The sequence below is a fragment of the Peromyscus californicus genome, unplaced genomic scaffold (genome assembly GCF_007827085.1).
Source record: "Peromyscus californicus insignis strain IS unplaced genomic scaffold, ASM782708v3 Scaffold_12__1_contigs__length_115047231, whole genome shotgun sequence".
NCBI classification, from domain to species: domain Eukaryota; kingdom Metazoa; phylum Chordata; class Mammalia; order Rodentia; family Cricetidae; genus Peromyscus; species Peromyscus californicus.
In genome coordinates this window covers 55,645,838-55,654,563 of record NW_026294413.1, presented here as the reverse complement: position 1 = coordinate 55,654,563, position 8,726 = coordinate 55,645,838, and the positions used below count along the sequence as shown (strand labels likewise).

Sequence of the window (8,726 nt, the reverse complement as noted above, 5' to 3'; positions counted from 1 at the left end):
CCCCAGAGTAGAGTATATTGTCTGTGAGTATGGTATCCAAGAGTAGGGAAAGCTGGGTGGCTCAGGCTGCCCACCTGACCACACTTACCTCCTGTTAGGTCTCAGCATATTTGAAACACTGTGCTCCTACTTGCCGTGATTGTGAGAGTGTCTCAAAGTCCCCTCGTAACTCACAGTTAGTGGGTTCATGATTCCTAAATGAGCTTTAGAGTCACCTCTAACCAGGGGCTGAGCAAGCCATTAACTAGCATGTGGGAGTCGCCTGCCTCTCCTAGTGGAGCCAAGTGCAAGCCGTTGGTGAAGAGTCTCAGGTTTAGGGGTCAAGTGGACACTGAGGAGGACTGTCTTTTTTTAGGGAAGAGATTTATGAGAAGAGTTATTAACACCATAGATGGACAGACAGCAGTGTCGGAACCTCTGAGGAGGGTCAGGAACACATGGCAGAATGGAGTTTCTCCTTCCAGGTAGTCCATAGTACGTGGTTGCCCTGGTGTTGTCTTTGATTCCTGAATGGCTTGGGGGAGAGAGAAGGAATCTGTTAGTCAGGTGCCAGTCTGCAAAATCAGCTACGAGGGTAGGGGAAGCAAGAATCTGGAAGCTAATGGAGCAACTTCACAAAATGGAGTGGCCCTGGCTAACAATTAGCATGCGAAGTTGTTGTTAAGTGTACCTAGGGGAGATGAGTTGCGGCGTAGTTCCATTAATTTTATTTTTTGTGTTTATTTTATGTGTATGGGCCTTTTGCTTGAGTGTATGTCTGTTCACCATTTGTGTACCTTGTGCCCACAGAAGCCAGAAGAGGATGTTGGACGCATGGAACTGTAGTTGCAGGCAGTGGTGAGCTGCCATGTGGGTGCTGGGAGTGGAACCCTGATCCTCTAGAAGAGTAGCCAGAGCTCTTAATGGCTGAGCCATCTTTCCAGCCCCATGCCGTATCTTTTGTGCACATACATGCCAGGGGACTTCTCATATCGCACAAGTACTGTCAACGGAGGCTGTGGACCACTGTATAGCCGTTTCTACCTCCTCCACACAACTTACCGCACCTGCACCAACCCTCTCCCTAGCTCCGTTAACTGCTTATATCTCCTTAGCCCGTTGAGAACCTACTTTTCCCTTGCAAAATAGAGACAACAACTCTCTCATCAGGGTCCTGAAATACAGAAGAATGTGTGCTGAAATGATCTTCCCAGAGTCAAGGTCACAGAAGACTCAGATGGCAGTCCCTCCCCTCCTCTCAGACATCACCCACCCCAGAAATCCATGGTAGTTTGGGAGGAGGGGATAGAGTCTTTAAGGAGGTCAGCTTGATGATTCATGAGACACAAGACGTAAAAATCTCATCTTCTGAGGCAGTGGTCTCAACCTTCCTAATGCAGCTGCTCTTTAATACAATTCCTCATGTCATAGTGACCCCCAACCATAATTATTTTATTGTTACCTCATGACTGTAATTTGCTGCTATTATGAATCATAATGTAAATATCTGATATGCAACGCCCATAAAGGGGTCACGACCCACGGGTTGAGAACCACTGTTCTAAGGCCACTGTTAGCTGGCTGGAGGAACTTCATTTTAGCTGTTTGTTACCTGTACTACAGTTAACTGACTTATTAGGAATGTGTAGTTTGTCACATTTGTCCTAATAACCATTGTTGGCCCTGGAAAATTATATATCACCAGGTGTACCATGGTCTAAGTTGCCCCCGAGTTAAAATAGATAGCTATTTTAACCAGCTGTACAGCTTGTGTGTCTATGATGTCATTTGCCTGGTAAGTGTCTTTGCTTCTTCATTTTGCATATTCATCTCAAGGTGTAATGTTAGGGAAAGCCTTCCTGAATCCACCAACATTTTCTTGTCGGTCTAGTTTAGAAGGACCTAAGACGTCATCTGTCTCTACATTATGTGCTCAAACCTGTAAGAGTTAGACTTCTCAACAGAATCCCAGTAAAAACTTCCTGATGACAGAAAAAGTCAAAGATGTTTCCACATCAAACTTGGGAAAGCACCCTAAACGTACTTATTCCACCCATCAGGCGCCTCTGTAGAGGAAGATACTAAGTACGTCTCTGAACACCGAGATTGAATTCGTGGAGACCCTGCAGTGGTGTCATTTGACCACAAGGTGGCAGAAGCCTCCAAACAGTAGTTGAGCTGGAAAAACATTCAGGACATTTTGCCCAAATCCCGTGCATTATATGCGGACATGTCAAGCTGCCTTATGGTTTGGCTCCCATTCTGTGGGCACTGTCATTGGCTATGGTAAGACTTAATCTCCTACAGTTAAAGGCTCAAACAAGCCAAACTCTGCGATTCTCACCTCTTGCCTGTCTGCCTGATGTTTCACTCCCCTCTGACAGGGGAGGCACAAGCATCCCAGAAGGGGCTGGAACATTCAGCTCTACCATGATGAGTCGGCTTGACAAGCTAAATGATGATCCAACAGGGATGGGGGCATATTAATATCTTTGTTTCCAATTTGAGCCTTTTCTTGCAGGTTGTAAGATACAGTAATCGTTAACAGCCTACACAGGGCTATCACACAGCCCTGCTATTTTAAACGGCCTAATTGGGTTTCTCATCTCTGTTAGGAGAACTGGAAGGTGTGGGAAGATGAAAGAGGCGTGGAAAGACACTTAATTGGCTCTGTGTTCCCTGTGTCTTTATGTAATCATGAGGAGATCTTATATAAAGAACCCAAGGAGGAAGAAGAGGGAAGCCAGAGTACTGTCGATGGGTGGACCCTCTCTGGGCACCCAGCTTGTTTGAGGATGGCAGCCAGCAGTGACACAGCAGAAAAACCTGCCTCTGAAGGTCGGTGTCCCCTGATCTCAGGCGAGTGACGTTGCCTCTACTTGTAAAGATTTTGCTACACAAGGTTAAGTCAATCTTGGCAAAACAGCTCAATTAGAGTAGAAAATGTTCCCAACATGGGAAAATAAAAAGCAAAGCCATATGAATTTAGTGTGTGTGTGTGTGTGTGTGTGTGTGTGTGTGTGTACAGGCCAGAGGTTAACACTGGGTGTCTTCCTTTGTCCCCTCCTACCTCGTTTTTTAGGACAGGGTCTCTCACAGAACCTGGAACTCCCAGATTGGGCTAGACTGCCTGGTTAGCATGCCCGGGGACTCTCATATCTCTATCTCTCTAGTGCTGGATCACAGGTGCATGGCACCATTCCTAGCTTTTTTTATGTGGATTTTAGGGATCCAAATTCACACCTTGTCCTGGGACAAGCACTTCCCCAACAGAAACATCTCCCCAGCCTCAAGGGCTTTCTTGAATTTTCTGTAGCTCTGCAACACTGGATCTGTCTGAAAGCGTTTTTGACCCAAGCTTTAGGAATTGCTTGTTCCCCATTAAACACTTTGCCTCTGATGAATTATTGAAACAGAGCCTTGTGTAAAGAGAGCAGAGTGTGTGTCTTTTCTCCCCCATGTATTAATCTGAGGCCGCCAGGAGCTGTAGGCTGGTTGCAGTTGGGAGGGTGCGGCTTCTGAGTACTGATTCACGGGAGGTGCTGGGACAGCCTTGGTTCAGCCAGAGCCCTAGAGCAGAGCGCTGCATTGCAGAGCTTGCTGCAGTAAAGACTGCCACAGGTAGGCCAGTTCAGCCCCTTAAAGTCACAGCACTGAATTACCTCCCTCCCTGACCACACCCAGGAAAAATCTGATGGTAGAAGAGTCGGCTTCTTCAGGGGCTCCATGTCATCCGAACAAGCTCCGGGGCTGTAGTCTGAGAAGCGGGGAAGGGGAGATTTTTAGATTACAATTCTTAGCAGCTTTCTTACAAATTGGCCTGGCTGCTGAAAACTCAGCCTTATTTCCAGGGTAAAATTCTTCCCGTATTTCCATCTATGTAGTCAAGCCCATTTAACCTGTGTGGAGACCCCTGGAAAGAACTGTCCTTCCTGAATTAGTGACCACAGGGTCCAGGCAAGTTGTCTGTAAGAAGGGAATAAGATCTTGCCATTCTTTGCTAAGGTGCCCCACAGGAAGTGCCCTCCACTCAGGACTCTTCCCTTGGCACAATCCATTTCACCTGTATCTGAGCTGGACCACTGGGCAGGCCTGGTCACAGAGAAGTGGAACTGGCCAGGCTGTTTTCTCCCAGTGATATTTCTGTTGTAAAAGATGCAGAGGCCCAGAAACCACCTTTTTCTTCTTCAGTAGGGGGTTAGATAAGCGGTAGCATGTTTATATAGTAGAATGCAGTCATTGAAAAGACTCTCTTTGTATTTTATTTTGTTGAGAATTTCTTATGTGTATACAATGAAATACAATCATACAAACCCTTCTATTTCTCCCTTTTAACTCCCTCTGTGTCCCCCCCCCCCCCCCCCGCCCGTCTTGTGTGGCTAACTCCAAGCTACAGTGAGTTCCTGGGTGCAATGGCCACACCAGGTCCAGAAGACGGCACTTCTCAGCACTCCTTCCCGGCCTTCAGGAACAGAACCCATTTTCTGACATGAGGTGTGATGCAGCACCAGAGTTTGTGTTATTAACTCTGTGTAAGCACATAGTAGCTCCTCTTTATCTATGAAGCTCTGTACCAAGACCCCAAAAATGCCTGAACTCTTAGTCCTGAGCCCTGTATACACTGCTTTCCCCCAGTATCTATCTATGATGGACTTTCATCTTTTCACCAAAGAGGCTTAGCTTGGCATATTCAAGTTGCCAGCATAATTTTTCTAGTGTGCTGAGGCAATTATTAAGTAAAATAAAGTTTATTTTATCATACGCACTGAGATACTCTGACAGTTGGTTGGATAACTCATGGATACTAAATGACTATCAAGAGGGTAGTGTATACAGTGTGTATACATTGGGCCAGGAAGATGATTCATGTCCTGGGTAGGTTAGAGCAGGATGTCGTGAGATTCCCTTGTGCTATTTAGAATGTTGTGCAATTTAAAATTTAAAAAGTAGATCATCTCTGGAATTTCCCATTTGATAATTTTCAGACTGCTCTGACCACAGGTAACTGGAAATACGGAAAGCAAAGCCACATATCAAAAGGGTCACTGCATACACTTTGACAGACATAATTGCAAAGGAAAGGCAGGTGTTAAATACTGCAGGCAGAGGAAAGAGCACGCCAGAGTGGACCTTGTAAAGATGGCTCCTTTCTGGAGAGTCATGAAACATCTATTGCGGGGGTGGGGGTGGAGTGGGGAGTGAGGAATAAACAGAAAGCTTCCAGGATCAGAGTTTGTGAAGGGCTTTCAGGGTGTGGAAGGGAGCTTGACAGACTGGAGGGCTACCTGCTCTAGCTCTCTGAGAGGAGCAGTGTGCTTAGCTCCTGGTAGCAGGCTAAGGAAGGTGCAGTTCACAGTAACCCAGATTTTAGGTCCTCTGGTTAAGGCTGTGTGTGGATGGAAAATCCAAATATAATTAGGAACGTTAACAACTCTCTGGGGATTTACCTTTGTCCACAGCCCTATGGCCATGAGGTGCCAGCACCCTGGTTCTATAGTAGCAGCCAGCACTGACATCCGCTGTGTGAGAGTGAGGGCGGATGCAGAGGAGAGCTTTGAATCATTATGGTAAGTCATGAACTCCTCACAAGGTACTAGGAACAACTCCATTTTGCAGGCGAGGTAAATAGAGATCGGAAAGTTAAACCACTTGTTCATGGTCACAGAGCTAATAAGTACCAAGCTTGGTTGTGACCTCAGCAGCCTGGCAATAGGCCAGTTTCCTGAAAGGGTAGCAACTCTGTCTGCACACAATGAGCAGTCTTTGAGGTAGAAGAGAGTGAAGGCCAAGGAAAATGAAGGCACTGTGAGAGGCCAAGGAGGGGGGGAAGGAGATTTTACATCCCAGTGAAGGAGATTTTAAAATCTACAAACAGAAAGCCAGCACTTTGCATGGTACATATCTCATATAATTTTTAGATGTCACCACACAATGCTGGGTTGTCTGCCATGACATTGTCTACTTTGTTATAGTTCAACTTTATCTCCATTCAGCCACCCAGTCATTCATCCACTTGTGCATACATTAGTTCATACAAACTCTGAACTCGCACTAGATGCTAAGTCCTCTGCTGACCCAGACACCAGCAATGCAGGCGTAGCTTTTAACAGCACCTTGGTTTTCCTCTGTAAATGAATCCTTCAATTTCTCCTCCCCACTTGGTGAGCATTAATAGTGTTATCCTGCCCCAACTCTGACCCTGAAAAAAAGAATAAAAAATAATAAGGGGGATATGTTTTGATGAAGAGCCCACTTCCTACCTTGTCTATGCTGAAACCATCTTGCCTTCTGAGAACTTACAACTTTGATTCAGTTTTTACATAAGAGATAAATAAAGAGCTATCCATGTCATAGTATCTTTTGATTGAGAAGTTGAATATATATATATATATATGTATGTATGTATATATATGTGAGCACAGAGAAATGCACTGTATGAGGTACAGATATGCCAACATATCTGGTTAGAATGCCAGCTTAAAGAAACTTTGGAGAGAGAGACGATGAACCCTCTGAGATGGAGGAGGGAAAAAGCTTGGAAAGCTTTATCTGAACTACTTGAAGATCAAAGACTAGGCTGTGAGAACGGGCAGGTTGGGAAAGGATAGCAAAAGACAGCTAAGTCAGAGGCAAGATTCGGTGCTGTTAAGGTCACAGTGGACCCTGAAGAGTGGATGAGAGTACGTTTTCTTATGTGAGTCCTTCAGCTAAGAGGGGAGCACGATAAAAATGATGCTTTTAAGTCGATGAATCTGGCACTGCAGTGCAGCATCGATTAAGGATGAAAAGGGATCCAACCAGTTGGGAAATTACTGCAGTAGTCTAGACAGGGCTGCGCATGTCCTGAAATACAAATGTGCTTGTGCTCAGCATCAGCCCACTTTCCGACCCCATTGTACTGTCAGCTCCACCGCACAGGCTTTTCCCACTCAGCTCCGTAAGTGATGGCACCTGCAAGGGGGAAGGAAGCTTTATCCTTCCTTTGTAATGAAAGAGATCAAGGCTGAGTGTGCTGCTCAGTGGTAGTGCTCTTGCTTAGCGAGCATGAGACCCTGGGTTAGATCTCCAGGGCCTAGCAATCAATCAATCAGTTCATCAATCAATCAGTCAATCAAGCTTAGAGAGGTTATATACTTTGTGTAAGTTCTTACACCTGAGATGCTGGGTTTTGGACCTAGAGCTTTCTGTAGTACATAATAGTTGTCTTTCTTAGTGCACTGTGTTGCTGCAGGTGTGCATGTTTGTTTCTATGTGTGAGCGTGCATGTGTGTGTGTGTGTGTGTGTGGTGTTCACATGAAACAAGGATTGGGAGACAGTGTCAGGAACTCAGTATTCAGAGTGAGCTGAAAGAGGCGAACATCTCTACTGCTGTCAGAAAGAAAGTAGATTCAACCAAACATAAGTGACAGGGGATTTGATGAAAAAATAGACATTTATGAGAGGGAGGGGGACATTACTCAATGGTAGAACTTTGTCTGGTATGCACAACCCTCAGTACCAAAACAAAAATGCATACCAAAAATCTTTCACTTTGGAGCACCCATGGGAAAATGATCTGAAGATAAATAATTTAGAAAGAATTAGAAACTGTTGGTATAACCCATCAGAATCTGTGTTTTAAAGAAGTGTGTGGAGGGGAGACAAAGCATGACTCTAGATTATATTTGAATCATTATAGCATAAGAATGGAAGTTTAAATATTTGAAGGCAATTTGAAAGGCTCTGAGATGCCATCACAGAGAACGTTTCTAATATGAAGACTTCTCGGAAGACCAAGGGATGCTTTGTAAGGTGTGATGGGAAGGAAATTAAAGCAGGACCAAACTTCATGAAAGTACCACAACCTAGTGACAAACTTTCTATCCCCCCTACCAATTAAAGAATAAATACTTATTTACTTTTTAAAAACTCCACTTGTGGACCTATAATACACTCTGAAGTTTTTATTCCGTATCACAAAATGTGTATAACCTCAACTCCTGTTTCCTTGGAATTTAAATATGTCAAGACATAAATTCTTTGGAATTTAAATAAATTTTTATTTTAGGCTTAGAACTCTCAAAACAGAAAGATGGATGCTGGCAGAGGAGTTGGAATGTTGCCTCGTCTCTTCAAGAGTATTGGGTTTTGTGTCAAAGGAGGAAGATGAATGTGCTTAGTGAAATCCGAAAGCTGAAGGACTAATTTGCAATGTGCCCTTAAGTCATCAAAACCAGAGTTGCCTGAGATCTTTGGATTCACAGAAAAAATCCCCAGCTTTATCCCCCAAATTTAATTGTTTTACATACGTGTATGTGTGTGTGTGTGTGTGTGTGTGTGTGTGTGTGTGTGTGTGTGTGTATGTGTGTGGTGTGTAAGACAAATTTGAGTGTTATCTTCAGGAATATAGTCTACTTCCTTTGAGACAAAGTCTTTCATTGGCCTGGAGCTTACCAGTTAGGCTAAACGGGCTGGTCAGGAAACCACAGAGATCCTCCCGTCCGCCTCCCCAGTGGCAGGATTACAAGCGTGTACTACTATGCCCCCCCACTTTTTAAATGTGAGTTCTAGGGATTGAACTTGGGTCCCTATGCTTGTAGAGCAAGCACTTTATTGACTGAGCTATTGAGGTACCCTTGACAAGCATAGTTGAGTCTTTATAAGTTTGTTGTATTTAGGTAAAATGTATACTGTTTGACTCATTCTTCCAAATCTAATAATTGGTGATAAGACACCAAGTATCAGGTGACAAGGGAGCTTGGAAGTC

General features: G+C 44.5%; 1 long non-coding RNA gene across 1 annotated transcript in view; it reads left to right on the top strand.

Annotated features, from left to right (window-relative positions):
- Positions 1–2,603: 2,603 nt before the first annotated feature.
- The window catches only part of LOC128107234 (uncharacterized), a 47,365-nt gene continuing 41,242 nt past the window's right edge, over positions 2,604–8,726 (top strand). Inside the window, exon 1 of the long non-coding RNA XR_008217019.1 lies at positions 2,604–2,817. This is a non-coding gene — a long non-coding RNA (uncharacterized LOC128107234). The remainder of the gene's footprint in view (positions 2,818–8,726) is intronic.